The sequence below is a fragment of the Manis javanica genome, chromosome 15 (assembly GCF_040802235.1).
Source record: "Manis javanica isolate MJ-LG chromosome 15, MJ_LKY, whole genome shotgun sequence".
NCBI lineage: Eukaryota > Metazoa > Chordata > Mammalia > Pholidota > Manidae > Manis > Manis javanica.
The window spans coordinates 33,644,980-33,664,647 of NC_133170.1; the positions used below are offsets into that span (position 1 = coordinate 33,644,980).

The 19,668-nt window shown below is 45.3% G+C and overlaps 1 protein-coding gene across 30 annotated transcripts in view; it reads right to left on the minus strand.

Moving 5' to 3' along the window:
- MICAL3 (microtubule associated monooxygenase, calponin and LIM domain containing 3) overlaps positions 1-19,668 on the minus strand; it is a 215,597-nt gene that overhangs the window by 158,982 nt on the left and 36,947 nt on the right. Inside the window, exon 2 of one of the 30 annotated variants that reach the window (XM_073222421.1) lies at positions 16,262-16,354. The exons of the other annotated variants lie outside the window; for them this stretch is intronic. The gene's annotated coding sequence lies outside the window, so the exon portion shown is untranslated. The remainder of the gene's footprint in view (positions 1-16,261; positions 16,355-19,668) is intronic. 30 annotated transcript variants of the gene reach the window in all.

Below are 19,668 nucleotides of genomic sequence, written 5' to 3' on the forward strand. Positions count from 1 at the left end.
ATGTCAGACCTACAACAAACACTCATGTCTTTATGGAATGAATTATGTTTTTGGTTTGTAAGAATATACTTTGAGTGCTCCAGATAAGTTATATTTTTAAAAAGCAGTAGAAATACTTGTGGGTCCAGTATTTTATTTTTAAAACCACATGAAAGTTGGGTTGCTAAGCAGTGTAGCACAGAGAAAGGACATAGTGGATCTCGGGCAACTTGCTGCACTGATGGAGAGTGACTGCATTGGGGTATGGGTGGGGACTTGATAATATGGGTAAATGTAGTAACTACATTGTTTTTTCATGTGAAACCTTCATAAGAGTGTATAACAATCATACCTTAATAAAAAATTTAGAAAAAAAAAAGTTGGGTTGCTAAGTTCCAATCCTATACCATATTAATTCCACAAGGAAGGACCAATAAACAACCATATTTTTTCCCAAAGACTTCTCTCTTCCAACACCCCTGAACCCCCATCTGCTCCCTGCTGAGAAGAAACATGCCTCCTTAAAACCAAGGGCCACTTGTAACAGAGAAAAGTCTCATATGCAGAATATGTAAAGGATTTGTACAAACCAATAAGAAAAAAAAGACACCCAGTGAAAAATGGGCAAAAGACTTGACTAGGTACTTCAAAGACACCCAAATTGCCAAAAAAAAAGCATTTGAACAGATGCCCATCATCAGTCAACCGGAAAATGTCAGTCAACCATAGTAAGACGCTACTGCAAAACCACTGGAATGACTCAGATTTCAGACACTCAGGAGCAGGCCAGTGTGCGGAGTGCCTGGAACTCTCAGACACCCTGAGGACGAAGCTGACACTACCATGCTGGAAAGCTGCTCGTATAGCAGTTCTTGAAGCTGCACATACATTATCATAAAACCCAGAAGCCCTACTCTCGTGGATGCATACACAGAAAATGAATGTCTATGCCTACCGAAAGACAAACGCAAGAATGTTTATTGCAGCCATATTCATAATATTCCAAAACTGGAAAAAACACAAGTGACCAAAACCAGCAAAATGAGAAATACAGCATTTATAGCCACACAATGGGACAGTACACAGCTATGAAAAGGTGTGGCTGCTGCAACATGCAGTAGGTGCAGATGAAACTCACAGGTGAGTGCCGAGGGAGGGCAGTTAGGCACAACAAGAGCTGATAGCTCAGATCTCTGGGAGTGGTGAGCTACTGACTGGGGAGGGGGCAAGAGGAGACTCTGGGATCCGTTTGAGTGGTGGTGACATGGTGTCCCGGACAGTAGTATCAGTTTGGTTAAGCTAGCAACTATGTTTTCCAGAATTCCCAGCTAGAGTTCCGAGTTAGAACTGGACAAAAGACGATCTTGCATGAGATTTGGAAGATGGATGAAGCAGTGGCCATTATTCTCTGAAGGGAGCCACATGGTGATGGACAGAGAGAGAGGCTCCAGCTGTCCTTGCTCTCCAGCCTGCACCCAGCTCTCCCTCTCACTGCTGCCCCTTGACCAACATCAGCCCCAGGGACACCTGGCTGTGGGCCCAACTGGACAGAAGCTACCCAGAGGCAGCAGCTTCCCTGAGCCTTCCCGGAGCTCCCCGTGGCGGCCCTGCTTAGGCATGGGCCTGCCTGGCTGCTCAGATTTCCCCTGCAGGCTGACCCGCCCACCCATGTCAGCCCTTGTTGGTGACCCTCTATGACCTCCAGCCCCCCCATGGGGACTTTCACTTCTCCAACTCCTCCCACATTTGTGTAACTCTAATTTCTGTAATAAACCCCTTATCCCTGAAATTTCATAGTGGCTTGACTTCTGACTGAACCAGAAATGTTCATATATATAAATTCACATTGTACACATAAGATTTGTGTACTTTAAAAACACATGTTTTACCACCATTTTTAAAAAAGTAGAAACATAAACCAAAAAAGGCCCTCTTCCCGTATCCCGAGAGAACAGGGCTGAGACGAACCAGCACAGCACTGCCCGGCATGAGGCCCGGCAGACCGCTGGGAGCCCAGTGGGCATGACCTCTGGCCAGAGCAGGGTGGTGTGCTTTAAGAATAGCTAACAGGACACATGCTTCCTGCCTGGCCTGCTGTCAACTCCCTGTAACCAAGTTCCATAGTCCAGAGTGAGTTTTCCTTTTTGAAGAGACTGACTCACCAAATTCAGTGTACTTCTGAATATAAGTGAGTTTATGGTCTCTAAGTGGGCAGAGGGGGCATTTTGGAGGAGGGCAGAGATGAGTCACAAATGCAGCCTGTGGCATTTAGAACCTGCACTCTGGTGGTGCTATAGACACCCCTGTCAAGCTGTGTACCCCACAACAATGAGATGAGTATCTGGGTATCCCCAAAGTCTCTCTTCTCCAGACAGAACACAAAGGTGTCTCACCATCTTTTACTTCGATTAGCAGATTATTGATTGTGTAGCGTATGTCGGACTCTATGCTTGGCATTAAACTGACATTGGTGAATGAGAACACAGTGCCTGCCCTTGGGGAGCCTGCTGTCTAGTGAAGGATACAGACAATAAACAAGGAAGCAAACAAGCACATAATTACAAACTGCATGTGCTGGGAAGGAGGTACACAAGTTACAGTGACTGGAGTAACAGGAGGGGCCTGAGGGTAAGTTGGCCCCAGAAGCTGAGCAGGTGACTTAGCACAGTCTCAGACAGGAAGAGCAAGAGCAGGTGCTCCTTCCTGAACCCTTTGGCAGTGTCCCTCTGATTCTCAGTGCCATCTTCCTCTAGGAAGAGAGCAGAGCGGTGCCCACTTGTGTGCTCACAGCCCACCGCACGCATAGGCGTCTTGCTTCTCGGTGCCCCTCCACATAGGTTGTCTTACTCCTACGCAATTCTCTGAGTAGGGAAGGCAGATGCTGATGGTCCCTCCTGACAGAGGAGGAAAACGGGAGTTGAGAGAGATGAAATAACTTGTCCTAAGTGACACACAAGTGACCAGTGGCGCCATGGCTCAGTGGCAAATCCTCTCCATCACCTCCTTGCATCACCACTTTTAAGTAAGCCAAAGAAACACTCCCTAACTCTTCCATCTGGCCTTTCAGGGACCCATCAATCCTCCAAGGATATTATTTTAAATTGGATAATGCCCAAGTCTAGCTTTCTCCCACCTACTTGCATCACATACTTATTGTAAAAAGATGAGTTTAGCCCAAAGCAGGAAAAATAAAAGGGCCACTGCTATCAAAGATAAGAGTGTTTACTCTACCATATCCACAGCCACTTTTATCACGGCTCCTATAAAGTTGAATTATACTCCAGTAACCAGTTTACAGGATAATCTCCCTAGATTTGTGAGTTCCTAGGGGCAAGAACTGTGTCTTATTTCCAGCATTTATAGCAGTCAAGATATGAACCAACTAAATTAACTACTTTTCCAAAACCCACGCATTCCCTTCTCCCTCTTGTAAGCAGTTTCCGTGATTAGACTCCAAACCGAGTGCAGCACTTACGAGCACCTCTGCTCCGGAGGAAGCCGCAACATGGGTCTGCAGCGTCTCTTGTTGAGTATGGTGCCTCATCAGCACTTACTGAATTTTCCAGTGTGCCAGGCACTGTGCTGACACTTCCCAACAGCCCCGTACCATCTCAGGATTCTCACTGTGCAGTGAGAAAACCGAGGGTCAGAGGGCAGTTAAATTGCCCAGCTAAGAAACTGGCAGTGACAACACTCAAGCCCAGCAATGTCTCACTCTAAAGCCCAAGTGATCCATCTCCCAAAGAACTAATGTGTCAAAAATGGGACACAAATTCACCATGCACAGAGAGACCAGAGCACCTAATGGGAAAGGAAGTAGCTCTGAGCCCCAGACGCACAATATCTTGATTTATAAAACTGGCAGTCAGCAGGCTTCAGCTATCAATGTTCCACGTATTCTGGGGAACATATTTGGAGGTTTCCTTATGATACTGCCTTCACAAAAATTAAACCTGTTCAGCTGTGGTATACTCTGGTTCCAGATACAATTTTGGACAAAAGTCTTGGCTGTGAAGATGTCCTTGGTCCAGCTAAGTTGAGTCTGAAAGAACTAAATGGAAGCTGGGCAAAGGATGAGGTCACTTCTCACCTGTGGGACATGTGCACTGCCCCCCAACCAGCGTTCCTGGCTCCAGCTGATGTCTCAAAGGCATTCAGCACCTGTGGTGACACCATTTGGGTGACAAGTGCTAGAAGATAACTGTACATCCACACAGGCATTGGAGCTCACAATCCTGAATACATACCAGGCCCTGCTCCCCACCCCTGACCACCATATACAGTGGTACAAGCCCCCAGCCAAGGGTGGGGGGAGTAGGGGCTGAAATCCAGCCCACAAAAGCACTCAGCAAACCTCACACCTGGCTGGGACAGCCCCCGTACAGGAGGGGCGCATATTCCTACTTTGCACAAAGGCGCTACAGGAGCAAGTGATGAGCACATATTCCCCCCATGCCTCGAGGAGAACAAACACCATGAAACAGAAGCCCATGAAAGCCAGTGTGGACTGTGGACAGTGAATGCAGCCAGGTGACTGTCTGTGTCTGCAGCTCTGACAGGTGGCATCCGGCACTCACGCCCAGAAGAGTTGGGTACAGTTCTTCTCACAATTAGAAATGCAAGGCCCTTCCTGGCTGTGGAGTGACTTGGGAAACTAGGCTCCTATCTTTACAGTTAGAGCAATGGTCCTCCTCTAAAGCAGATACAGCTGACCCTTGGACAACACAGGTTTCAGCCATGTGGGTCCACTTTTACTTGGATTTTTTTCAGTAAATATATTGGAAAGTGTTTTGGAGATTTGTGACAATTGGAAGAAACATTTTCTTTTCTCTAACTTCCTTTATGGTGAGAACAGGCCCTGTAATACATGTAACTGTTTGTTGTCAGTGAGGCTTCCAGTCAGCAGCAGGCTGTTAGTAGTTAAGGTCTGGGGGAGGATTTCTGGCTGCATGGGGACTTGGTGGCCCTAACTCCCACACTGCTGTCCCATCCCTGATGCTGTGTCTGTTGCTAGAGACAGCTCACTCTAGACACCGTAGAATTATTAGACATCCATTCAAAAGACATCTGGAACCATCCACCCTGCTGCACACAAGAGGGCACCTTTAGGACAACACAGGAATGGGTACTATACCTACTGAAGGAGCTAATCCTCCTCCAAATAGCCATAGAAGTCAAGCCATCACAGCCAGCAGGGCTGTATGTCCCCGGTCAGAACAGGCCTTCAGTCATTAGAAGGTCTCTGCACTTTACTCTGAGGTCAATGATGAAGGCCTGGTCAAGTTGGTGCAGGGTTGGTAATTTTTTTCTTTTCCCAAACACAGGGCAATTTTTCTTCCTTTATTAGCAAAAGGAAATAGTCAAGTTATTAATAATTTGCTAAATCCTTTTAAGATTTTTACCTTTGCCTATACACATGTGCTGTAGTGTCTAGACAAATTACAAGAAATACAAAAACTATAATATTGGGACTGTGGTACTGATTTGCTCTAGTTAAGCTGATATGCATAATTTATTTAATGATAATAATATCTCATTTAATGGTCAACCCTAGATAATCTAAAGTTAATCACCTTATTTTTTGTGATATCAAAAAATCTCAAATCCTATATGTATCTAATCAGTAAGGGATTGTTAACACTGATGACCACTTAGCTTACATGGCTGGGTCTGAGAATAAAAGTGAGAAAGATTTAGCAACTGTAAGGAGTATTAAGTGATCAAGATTACCACTAGGATTGGTTGCCCACTCTTCTCAAAGGGTACTGACACAAGACTTAGCTTAGCAAACCCCTATCTTTACCTTCAAAAGTCAACACTGAATGTGCGAACCCCAACCTGCTTATGTAACCAGTCTCCTGTCCCCATACTGCTCTGAACTTCCTGTTCCTTCTCTTACCTTCCATCCTCAAATCCAACCATCATGCCTTCCACATCTACAGCTCAACTGAGGTGACTCCCCACATATTTGGTCTCATCTCCTGGGCTTTCTCTGTCCTTGCTTCAATTGACCTCTCCCTATGGCACAAATCCTCTGCAATCTTTTCAAGCAGGGACTTGCTGTGACAAGCTCATGTGCTGGTGTTCACTGCTTGTCACTGTCCCTTCCAGACAATCCCTCTCCACCATTTTCATGACATCTGGACTTCTGAGGACCAGGTCTGATGTGTTCAGTGCATCAATTAGCTCCCATTTTAATATCTGCCCTTTCTGGGCCAGCTGAATACAAGTTCAAAAACAAGACTTCTTATAGGTAAAAAGTATTTGAGTCAGCCTTGAAAAAAAGAGAACTGATCCTGATGAAAGTTATTATCCATCAGTGCAACTTTAGAACCTCACACCAAATCCAGAGGTCAGAGGGAGCTAGTCCCGTGCAGTATCAGGTCCAGGGAGGTATATATGAAAGACTATAGCACACCTGGGAGTAAAAGAACAAAAGACCTCACCATAAGCAAAGAGGCAAAAGTACACATGAACATACACGCAAACAAAGGTACATACAAAAGTGAAGCCAGCCTCAGAGGGGATCAGAAAGGGACAGCAGGTTGAAGAGGAATAGAAATTGGTAGATAATTCGTGGAGTTAGACAACATTTTCTTAATCTATGGACTAATTTCTCAAAGGAAAAGCTGTAAACTCTGCTCTGACAGGCCAGTATCCAATGTTCACAAAGAGCTGTTTAATCAGACTGTGATAAATCACGCAAAACAAGCCAAAAGCCACGCAAACTCCCATGATGTCAGAATCCTAGTAAAATGACAGGTCAATCCACTCCTCCCCAAACTGCCCACTAAAAATGGACAAGACACCCAGATGCAGCCAGAGACCACTGGACAAATGGCCCAGAAAGAGGACTTCATCACAGGCATAGAAGGTGCCTTGACACTGACCATCCCCACAATTCTTTTTCTCTTAGACCTATAAACAAGTCCTCATTTTGCTTACTGTGGGGAAAAAGGAGGCTTAAAGCTGTTGCACACCATTTATCTCTGGCCTGCAATTGCCCTTACAGACTCAGAAGATTCCTCCCGAGAGATTCCATCTTCAAAAGAGTGAACAAAAGCAAGAAGTCTACTGTCAGCCGAGCTGGAAGCCCAGCCCTCCTCCAGGGTCAGGATGGAGCCTTCAATCAGTGGGTAGCAGGGACAGCAGGGCACAGCTTCCAACACTTCCAGAACTTCCCATCTTCAGAGTTTCTGGAGAAAGTGCCTGAGCTTGGAGGGTGGCCCAATGGATCATGAAGGCCCTCGGCACACCCTACAGCTGGGTTCCTCCTGGCAGACAAGGGGTTGCTGTGCAGAGACAGAAGTCAAAAGAGGGAAAGCAGAGACAAGATGAGCTGCAAATGTCACACAATGGTAACAGCTCTCACTGTCCCCAGACAATCCTCAATGTATGGGACCTACATTTCCATAAAAGGGAAGAACTACATGAGGCTCACAGTGCCACTTTTAGGGGTGTGTGACCTAAGGAAAAAAAGGAAAGTATATTATATTTTACTATATTCTGAGATTGGCTATTTGTTAATTAGAATCATAAAGGACCTTCAAAAAATACACCAGTGTTCAGGCCCTACCCTGCATCGATCAAGTCAGAATCTCTGTGGTGACATGGGGTAGGATTCTCATGTGCCACCAGGGCTGAGAAGAAGGGAAAATGAAGGTGGATCGGGGCATGCAGTGCACTGCTGCTGAGTAATCAGAGGTTTGTCTACCTTCAAATGGGCCTTTTCTCTTATATACACATCAACTACCTATTTGGCAACTCCCTACTTTCCCCGACCTTAAACAACAATAGCAAAAGGAGAGTTGCCCAACAGAAGATCTGAGTAATATTCCACAGAGTTCCAGGAAATGATGTGCCTAATCTTGGAGCGGATGTTTTGTTCAGGAAAATGTAAGCCAGCTGTAATGTTCTCTCTCTCTTGGGGTAAAGTTATACCACAGCATATCTAAAGATAGCCCAGTGATTGTAGATTTGCAGGGAAGCACAGAATTAAGCACAATACAAGTGGGTGAAGGAAGACCGAACATGCGCGACTGTGGCTGCCAGGCCAGCATTAGAGCTTCCTTTGCCCGACAAATCAAAGTCCTGGGAACTCTGAGAAGGGTAAATTTAGCCTGGCCCCACCAAGCACAGCTCTGTGGGTTGGGAGCAATGCCTGTCTAGTCCCTCTGTCCTACCAGTGATACCTCCTGTCAGACATGCCTCACCTCTTCCACTTAGCAGAATGATGTGACATTCTCAGTCTAGCTTTTTGGAAATGGTCATTCAAGTCAGTGCTTATTAGGTATGACCATGAGTCTGAAGAAAGAAAGGTGAGTTGAAAAAAAATGTGTCCTGAGTTAGCTTTTTGAACCGTTGGCCATGATCATACGCAAAATCTAAGGCAAAAGGCTTTCAGATACTCAAAGACCTCAACAAGTCTACAGACAGTCACCAGTGGATCCCTATTGAAAAAGTTTTATAATGTACTGCGCTCATGGTGCTTCCTGCTGCGAAAGCCCCCTTAAGGAGCTTGGCTTCTCCGTCAGGCTTCCAGATGGTCTGAGCACCTCTGGAAGCCAGGTGTCTAGTAATTCTATGAATTCTGCTGGGCAGAACGAGGCAAGCCCAACCCCTGGCATCAACCAAGGCAGTCCTGAAGGGTTCCAGTCTGATGGTACTGCCTTCCAAGACTCAGGCCAGCCAGGGCACGGTGCTGGACCACCGAAGACCCAGCCATTCTGCTGCACCACAGCAGGCTCCGGAAGGCCCAAGGTGACAACGAATCTCACTGAGCCCACTCAGGAGTGCACTGACGAGTGACTTCTGCTCTGTGGGCTCTTCGGGCCACAAGTAACACTGCCAGGCTATCCCAGTGCCCTGATTCACACCTGAGAGTGGTCCTTGCATAGCTAAAGTTGACCTCTATGATGGAGGCAAACTGACAGCAAGAGTTCCCAAGCTGGGTGAGGAACCAAATGAAAAATTTGAAATTATTATTTATTTTCCTGAAATTAACTCCCCTTCCTACCCTTTCTTGGGCCAGTAGAATATGGTTTCTTCAAAAATGCCCCTCTCCTTCTCTTAGAAGATTAAGGCAGAAAGACCAAACTCTTCAGTGTGAAGAGCACCATGTGCTCCCACGGGAACAAGGGCTCATCCCACATACAGGAAGCCTCGCACTTTCGGTGTCCAAGCCCAAGCTCTCTGAACAGGCGGACACGACCTGCATCTGGGGCTCTGCTCCCACCTTCTTCCACCTCTTTTGACAGCATGAACTGGAGGAGACGAACAGCAAGAGCTCTGCTATCTGCCTGTTCAGGCCTGTCCCGCAGAGAAAATAATCAGTATGAGTTTATGCCATGACATCACCAACCACCAATCAACCCAGGGAGCAGGCTTTGTCTGTGAAACCAACCACTGCAACTGTCACATTGAAAAGGCCGAACAGCTGTGAGGCAGGGCTTTCTTTTACAGTCTTTTTGTGTTCAACTACAGGAGAAGGTGAGAAACAAGAAGAAAAAAACCTTTCTTTGGAAAAAATCAGAAATCAAAAAACTCCCTAGGTGTAAGCGCCAGACCACCCAGGCCCCTGTGCCCAGCTGTGCCCCCATTCCCCTCCAACTCCCACACTTGCCAAAGCTGACAGTAGAAGCTTTTGTTCTGTGGGGCACTGAATGGAATCTTCCCTGTACTCTCTGCCAATGAAACAGTTTAGGAAAGTTGCCTGTGTTAACCTGAGCATGGGGCGGGGTGCACAAAAAGGAAATTACCTCAGTCATTCAGACAGTAGTTAAAATCTCTACTCAGAAATTGTTTTGTCATCATAACTGAAGTTCTGGGACTTGGTTATTTTCAGTCTATTTTCCTCTCATAAAACACTGACCATGTTATGAATGAGCTGTTTAGCCACAGTCAGACTATGCAAGGACACAGGTGGGGGTGGCAGAGGGCACACAGTCCAGGAGACTAGGGGGTGAAGGAGAAAACTCACAGAGCAAATATTGTTTACAACTGCAGAGCCGAGCTAATGTGCTCTCCTTCTGTTCAAGCATATTATTACATTAAGTCCCAAACAATAAAGTTGTTCGGAGGCAGGGAGAGCAGGGCTGACCCAACCTCCACTTTGCTAACGGCACAAGGGCAACATTCCATGCTAAGTTTGCCCAGCAATGGTGTGTGCCAGCTCCCAAGGAATCAACAAGCCAAGACTGCTGGGCACAGCTGCACAGCAAGGAGGACATGAACCCAACTCTGATTAAAGGCAAAAGCAACTAGATTTCAAGAGTTGGGTACTACACCAGTTTATGTACAGCTATGAGAAATCATGTAGGAGAAACTGTACTTTTTAAATGAAGACAGGGTGCAGCTGAAATGTCAGAGAAGAACAGGATGCCAGGTCCTCAAATGGCCATCCGAGGCTGGGGCACACCATTCCAGTGGGAAGCAGAAAAGTTACTGAGGAATCCCTGCATGTTCACCTCTGGTAACATTACCTCTCAGAACTCATAAAGCTTAGTATAAGTGACAAATGTGCTCTCAGATGCCTTAAATCTAAATGTCTCACTTACATACTATTTATTTTTTAACAGTATTACTAGATTTAAAAAAAACCTAGTATGAAAATCTATATTCTAACAAGCTAGAAAACCTAGAAGAAATGGACAACTTCCTAGAAAAATATAACATTCCAAGACCGACCAAGGAAGAAACAGAAAGCCTAAAGAGACCAATTACCAGCAACAAAATTGAATCGGTAATCAAAAAAATACCCAAGAACAGAACTCCCAGTCCAGATGGATTCACTGCTGAATTTTATCAGACATATAGAGAAGACATAATACTCTCCTTAAAGTTTTCCAAAAAATAGAAGAGGAGGGAATACTTCCAAACTCGTTCTACGAAGCCAGCATCACTCTAAGACCAAATTCAGGCAAAGACCCCCAGCAAAAGAGAAAATTACAGACCAATATCCCTGATGAACATACATGCAAAAATACTCAACAAAATATTAGCAAACTGAATTCAAAAATACATCAAGAGGATCATACACCATGATCAAGTAGGATTCATCTCAGGGATGCAAGGATGGTACAACATTCGAAAATCCATCAACATCATCCACAACATCAACAAAAAGGACAGAAACCATATGATCATCTCCATAGAAGCTGAAAAAGCATTTGACAAATTCAACATTCGTTCATGATAAAAACTCTCAAGAAAATGGGTATACAGGGCAAGTACCTCAACATAATAAAGGCCATATACGACAAACACACAGCCAACATCACACATAACAGCGAGAAGCTGAAAGCTTTTCATCTAACATTGGGAACAAGACAGGGATGCCCACTCTCCCCACTGTTATTCAACATAGTACTGGAGGTCCTAGCCACGGCAATCAGACAAAACAAAGAAATAAAAGGCATCCAGATTGGTAAAGAAGTCAAACTGTCGCTATTTGCAGATGATATGATATTGTACATAAAAGACCCTAAAGACTCCACTCCAAAACTACTAGAACTAATATTGCAGCAAAGTTGCAGGATACAAAATTAATACACAGAAATCTGTTGCCTTCCTATACACTAATGAAGAACTAACAGAAATAGAAATCAGAAAAACAATTCCATTCACAATTGCACCAAAAAGAATAAAATACCTAGGAGTAAACCTAACCAAGGAAGTAAAAGACCTATACCCTGAAAACTACAAGACACTCTTAAGAGAAATTAAAGAGGACACTAACAAATGGAAACTCATCCCATGCTCCTGGCTAGGAAGAATTAATATTGTCAAAATGGCCATCCCGCCTAAAGCAATTTACAGATTTAACACAATGCCTATCAAAATACCAACAACATTCTTCAACAAAATGGAACAAATAGTTTTAGAATTCATATGGAACCAAAACAGACCCTGAATAGCCAAAGCAATCCTGAGAAGGAAAAATAAAGCAGAGGGGATCTTGCTTCCCAACTTCAAGTTCTACTACAAAGCCACAGTAATCAAGACAATTTGGTACTGGCACAAGAACAAAGCCACAGACCAGTGGAACTGAAAAGAGAGTCCAGATATTAACCCAAACATATTCAATTAATTAATATATGATACAGGAGCCATGGACATACAATTGGGAAATGACAGCCTCTTCAACAGCTGGTGTTGGCAAAACTGCACAGCTACATGTAACAGAATGAAACTGGATCACTGTCTAACCCCATACACAAAAGTAAATTTGAAATGGATCAAAGACATGACTGTAAGTCATGAAACCATAAAACTCTTAGAAAAAACCATAGGCAAAAATCTCTTGGACATAAACATGAGCGACTTCTTCATGAGCATATCTCACTGGACAAGGGAAACAAATGCAAAAATGAACAAGTGAGACTATATCAAGCTGAAAAGCTTCTGTATAGCAAAGGACACCACCAATAGAACAAAAAGACATCTTAGAGTATGGGAGAATATATTCATAAATGACAGATACGATGAAGGGTCGACATCCAAAATATATAAAGAGCTCAGGCACCTCAACAAACAAAAAGCAAATAATCCAATTAAAAAATGGGCACAGGATCTGAACAGACACTTCTCCAAAGAAGAAATTCAAATGGCCAACAGGTACATGAAAAGATGCTCCATATCGCTAATCATCAGAGAAATGCAAATTAAAACCACAATGAGATATCACCTCACACCAGTAAGGATCACTACTATCCAAATAACAAACAACAACAAATGTTGGCAAGGTTGTGGAGAAAGGGGAACCCTCCTACGTTGCTGGTGGGAATGTAAACTAGTTCAACCATTGCGGAAAGCAGTATGGAGGTTCCGCAAAAAACTCAAAATAGAAATACCATTTGACCCAGGAATTCCACTTCTAAGAATTTACCCTAAGTATGCAGCAGCCCAGTTTGAAAAAGACATATGCACCCCTATGTTTATCGCAGCACTATTTACAACAGCCAAGAAAAATGGAAGCAACCTAAGTGTCCATCAGTAGATGAATGGATAAAGAAGATGTGGTACATTTACACAATGGAATATTATTCAGCCATAAGAAGACAAATCCTACCATTTGCAACAACATGGATGGAGCTAGAGGGTATTATGCTCAGTGAAATAAGCCAGGTGGAGAAAGACAAGTATCAAATGATTTCACTCATCTGTGGAGTGTAAGAACGAAGAAAAAAACTGAAGGAACAAAACAGCAGCAGAGTCACAGAACCCAAAAATGGACTAACAGTTACCAAAGGGAAAGGGACCGGGGAGGATGGGTGGGAAGGGAGGGATAAGGGGGGAAAGGGGACATCACTATTGGCAGATATAATGTAAGGGGGGGGCATGGGGCGGGCTGTACAACACAGAGAAGACAAGTAGTGATTCTACAGCATCTTACTACGCTGATGGACAGTGACTATAATGGGGTATGTGGTGGGGACTTGGTGATGGGGGGGAGGGGGGAAGTCTAGTAACCATAATGTCACTCATGTAATTGTAGATTAGTGATACCAAAAAAAAAAAAAAAAAAAAGAATGTTTTAATCACACACAAAAAAACAATCTGGTTTTAATCTAATCTTCATTAGCCAATCAGTATGTGACTTAATTTTAAGCCACTCAACACATGACCTACTATTAACTTTAGACTAGACTTAACTTGCTATTTTGGGCTGACTGCTGTCAACTGCATGACCTGCACAGAAGATTCAGCTCCTTCTGACACAGCCATTCCAGTCTTTACCTTTGCCCAAGAGCTATGTCTCCGGCACAGGGCTGGAAGGGCTTCCTCCCCTGGTTCAGCTTGGCCTGCAGCACAGTGAGAAGGGTGCTGGCTGACAGTCTCAATCTTCAAACCACTCAATGGCCTGTGCTCCCTTGCCTTACCCACTAACATCTACGGACACCTGCACTCAGAGGACATCCAGGCTCTGGGCTCATGCTGGGCTTCACAGGGCCCAGTATGAGGGCAGGGTCCTTGGCTAGTTTGCACTGCGACCTGTAGTGCCAACATCTGCCAGGAGCCCCGAGCACCCCCAACATTGCATCGTGCAAGCAGACAGTCACCTGCCACAGGGAAAAGCCCTGAGATCCACCCTCCAACCAAGATCTTCAATCACATACATCCCAAGTCTGCAAATACAACAGCAAAAGATTCAAATGGGGAACTGCTTTCTTCCACCAGAGACTCAGACATCGAGGGGAAGGTGGACCCCAACACCCAGGGAGAAAGGAGCTCTGTGAGAGCAGTGGTCCCCCCACACAGCCTGCCAGCAGCACTGGGGTGCCCCAATCCATGTGCTCCCCCAGCACCCAAGAATTCCCTCCTGTTACAGCCCACCATATCAAAGACCACAAAGTTTCTCTTCTGCCCAGAGTTTGGAGAAAGAGGGATGACAGACAAAGAAGAGGCCACATTTAGCTAGCAGACCAAGATAAAAAAGGAATGAAAGGGATCCTAAAGTCTGAGCACAACAGGAGCACTTCACTGCTTCAGTCCAGAGGCAGAGAGGCTACGGCAGGGCAGGACCAGGGCTGGGCCTGCTACCAATGAGCACAGCTGCTTTCCCGGGCCGCAGGAAACAGCAGAAAGTAGCCCAGAGGGATACACTAGCAATCACCTTATTAAGTTGCTCAGAATCTAATCTGAGCGCCAGGGCAAAAGCTCCTGCCTGGCAAAAACAGGGTTCTGCCTCCCAGGAAGAGGGTGTGGCAAGCAGGTGTCAGCGACTTACAGCAGGCAGTGCCTCAAGTCCTTGCTGCTCTTTCCCTTGGAGTCCCCTGCCTGTCCCAATTTCTTCTGCACCTGCCTTAACATCTGGGAGGCCAAGAAAGGCTTCCTTTGCCATGTTTTGTTTTTTGGGGGGTGGGGGACACTTTCTAAAGGAGCAGAGGAAGGGGAATGAGGCCACTGGTGTGTCATCAGAACTGCGGGCACAGCTTGCTCTTTGACCCTCGCTCCGCGACTGATACTGCCGCTGGTGTGAAACAGTGATGCGGGCTATGTGTTTACTGTACAAACATGACCCAGGGCATCTCTTCCCTTTACTGTAAGGATTGGTGCCTTGTAAATGGGACATATCTTGCCTTATATGGTGAAAGCTCTCTCCAGAAAAGCCACTGTGAGATTACCCACCCACAGTACCAGGACATCTTGGCACCTGATGCACTAAGCCATCTTGGACCCACACATTTGTAAACACACAACCCCCCACTGTTATCAGGGGACACACATCCAAAACTACCAGGCTATTTGGGAAAGGTCTCCTTATCTGGAACACATAATAAAAAGCCTGTATTGATGATGTTTGTCTTTCTTTAATGGGGGTTGATTTATTTTCTCTCCTTTGTTCCAGACACTGAGCAGAGTCATTACAGGACTACATTTGACCTGAGAGAGCAGTAAGCAGGTTTCTACAAGCTGCCTATTTGTAGCCTCTGGACTTTCCTGCCCTCTTCCCTAGGGAAGGTCCCTCCCTCTGCTCTCCAGCAGACCACTCTGACTGGAGCACAGGATCCTGACACCAGCAGGAAGGTAGGGTTGAGAGATCTGATGTTACCTCTCCATACTTTAAGACTTCAAAGAATATGGGCTGAAGAGCTTGGAGTAAAAGTGGGAGGAAAGAAATTTTTTAAATCACAAAGAAAGTAGGAGTATAACTCCAGAAGATTTGTATATACTCCAAAATACTGTATATAAATTGTTTATTGTCCATCTAAGATCAGAGCAAAGCTGTTGTGACACATGGCTGGGTTGGCACATGATGTCCTCTTTGTTCTCTCAGGCCGGCCCACGCCACTGCACACATTAATCCTGCAGCCCGCGTCCCTGTAGGCAAGGCTGGACCAGCCAAAACAGCCACTCAAACCCCAAGAGGCCAAGCGCCCCAGCCTTCTCCGTCTACAAAGCAGGTGACTCTTGAGGGGAGCCTTTCAGGAAATACCGACCTCGTTCTAAACTCCAAGCTAAGGGCCTCCCTTTCACTAAGCCTCATAGTGTTAATGACATGCGCCATTACAGAACTGCCAATGTGAAACTGGGAAGTGAATTTTCATTGACTTGTCATTGTAAGATCTTAAGTATAGGAAAAATTCTCAATCCCCTCAAGAGTTAAAAAACTTTTAACATGACTTGTAACAAGGTTCAGATGTAGCAGGTGAAAGAGATCCAATGCCTAAAATAAAGCAAATTCTCTTTTTTTAAATCAAAAGGAAAGGAAATGATGGTCATTTAATGATTTTCATCTTCAAAGAGCTTGAAGTATATTTGTGAGTTCATCCATACATACCATGCCTCCCGACAGACAGATGTGTTCACAGCAAAAAGGAGAAGACGGTTTGTCAGTGCGGGTCCAGGACATCTCCAAGTTCTCAAGCTTCCACTCCAGAAAAGAAAACGCACAATAGCTTAACAGGTGAGCTAACCCACCAGATGCTCCCACCACCCACCACTGAAGAACACATCATTTTGCCATTGGCTAAGTACCACTCCCATCCCTGTCCTGGGAGAGCTTGGGAGAGGACATTTCCACTGCGTCGCCACAATCTTGTTGACTTTGTAACTATCTCTGAGAGCTCCCAGGACAGTTCTTTGGGTCCTATGCCACGGATCAGTAGTCCATTTGGTGTGTTTGTTAGTGGAAGCATGACTATTGGGGGAGGTGGGTGGCACGGATTCTAACGCAGTGTCTAGCAGGCAGCCATTTTTTCCCTTGGCCAATGGCTGCTCCTCCCACACCCTTACACATCAGGCAAAAGCATCTGATACCAGGCATTCCTCCCTGAGACTGTGTTCTTGGTGACACATAGGACAGGGACATTTTTCCTTAAGAGATGATGGCTCATCCTGAATTATCATGGAACAATATAAGGGGGTAAGATGGAACATAACTCTTAGAAAGTTGTCTCTTTTTAATCCCTCTTATAAAACAGGATACTGGAAAGATTAACAAGAATCCAGTTAAAGTAACTTTAAAAATCCAGCTACTGTTGAGTCCATGAATGCATTTATTTTGTACCACCTAGCTACCATTTTTACCAGGCACTTCTGTGCCACTCTGTTAAATGCTTTACCTACATGATTTCATTTTATCTTCAGAATAACATCATTGGTACAATGTGCCCCTAATTGGGGTAATTGTTATCAGACAGTTAAATTAAGGTCAGAGAGGATAATCAACTCCCCCAGGTCGCACACAGTAATAATGGAGCAATGCCATGCCATTGCCTCACTTTGTGGATTCAAATTTATTGTGTCCTTTCTTACTTTTTTTGTCCTCTCAACAGTAGATTTTTATAAGCACACATGTCACATCTCTCATACAGTCCCCTACATGCTCTGACAAATTGTTAGATAAGTTTTAAAATTGAGAGGTCAGTCAATGTACAGATATTGACTAGTGCTTGTTTTGTGCCAAGGTTGCATAAGGTACCACAAAGAAATCTAATAAAAAAAGATAAATTTGTAAAGGAGAGGAACAAATAATGGAATGGTTAACTAATAATAAAGGGTGACAAATAAATACAGCATGAGACCTATATATAAACACTCCTCTGTGCACACACATCCCCTAGGACAGGTCCTGTTACAGTGTGGTACAGATTCAGCAGGTCTGGGTGCGGCCTGAGATGCTGCATTTCTAACAAGGTCCTGGGCAATGCCTGTGCTGCAGACCCACAAGAAGCTGAAGTAAGTCTGCCTAGGCTGGGAGGCTCTAGAAAAAGTGAAGAAGTGAGACAGAAACAGAGCTTTTAGAGGACTGAGGAAAATCACAAAAAATGTGGGGTAGAGTGATGGGAAGAAAGAAAATTATACTTTAGATGAAGGAGAAAAAAATTCAGGGGAAAGAGAAACACACACACACACACACACACACGTCATTCAGAATATAGCTGTCTATGGAAAAAAAAGATAAAAATACTCCTAAACTCTATCACCACTTAATTTCTTGACTGGCCTGAGAGTAAGTCCGAGGTAGGGAGTAACTTCAGTGTTGATCTGACAAAGGATACCACCCGTGGTAAACACCTTGCAGAAGGCAGCCCCCGCTACTCATCCACTTGGCGATGATCGGAGCTTTACAGTCGTGAGACATTTTTAATTACTTACCACTCCATAATGAACAGGAAAGGAAATCCCATTGTCAGCTCCACCCTCGCTGGCCTCCTAATACAGGTCTCCCAGGAGAAGGGCCAGAGCAGTGGTCTCTCCAACTGTGCCCTCTGGTGATGTGGCCCCACTTCCTGGCGGGGCCTCTTCCTCCACTGTCTCAGACACAGTGTCACTGCCCTTTCCCCAAGTTCCTCAGCAAACAGAAATGAATGTCCAGACACAAGGAAAGGCCATCTTGATGATGAGCCTGCGACGTGCCCACTGTGTTTGCAAGGAGGCAGGGTGCTGTGGCTGGGAGCACTGTGCTCACAATTAGGCAGGGACTCCATCCTTCAGTAAGCTACAGGACTTCTCTAAATACATTTTACAAACACCCAAGCTCTAGCTACCTTACTATTGTGGGTCAAATTTGTCAGTGTGAAATGCCTCATAAGCTCTAAAGTACTGTGAAAACTTGACTCCTTGTTCCTAGAGAGTCTGAGAAGTAAGACAGGTCCTTTATGATGCTCCTTCTTTCGTGTCGGTGCTCCACTGCATATACCGAGTACTTATCCTTTTCACGAAAGGAAAGACTCCAAGCACACACACAAAAAACATGGGCTTGTTTGAGGTCAAACACCAAATGCATGACTTTTGAGGAATGGAATGACTGCTAAAGGTTGCCATGAAGCCAAACATTTTTCTGATATGGGATAACAAGAGTGGTCTGCTCATCCCCCTGTAGAGAATCAATATTGTAACCTTTCCTCAAGGTATCCTGCAGCAATCTCACCCCTCCGAACCTCCACGCGCGTCACGGAACACGCGCACAGCCGCGACGGAGACGCCTGAGGGTGGGGGCAGGAACCCCGCCCACGCGCACCGGCGCCTTGACCCATCAGGCCGAGGCCACGACACCTGTTCGGGCAAGGACTCAGATTCTTTTCCTGAAAGCGACAGAACTGGACTAGCTAAGTGATCAAACCTTTTGTGAGCAGCCAGCCTCCAACATGTGGAACAAGTAAAAGCAGCTCTGATGTAAGAGGGGTACCCCAGCCACCCCAATACTGCATTCACCTCTCTAGGCCCTTTCAACAACTCTGTGTCCTCATTTCCTTGAGGCACCACCAATGAAGTTCCGGCATGAAGATCATAAACCTCCGGTGTAAGTGACCAGCATGCCTCGTCCGCAAACCTCCCACCACATTGCACTCTCCCAGCCTTTTAAATCTGCTTCAACTCTGGAGTTAAAGAAGCAGAACTAAGCCAACCTGGGTACATTTTGGGGGAGAGAGGGAGGAATGGGAGCAGAAAGAGGGAAAAATCAAACATAACGGAAAGAACAGGCTCAACAACCAGCCGGTCACACTGCAAAAACAGCCGAGCTTTAGTAATGTGCTCGGAAGGTAGGGAGCGGGGCTAGGGGCCCAGGGGACCTCCGTTCAGCCGCAGCCCTGCCCCTCGCCAGCCATGCGACTGGGGGAGTTCCATAAGCTCCTCAGTTTCCTGTTCTGGCAAAAGAAAATACCTGCCGCGGCGTATGACACCTGACACCCGGCAGACACTCAGCAAAGGCCGGAGACATCAGAAAACTGACAGCAGTGC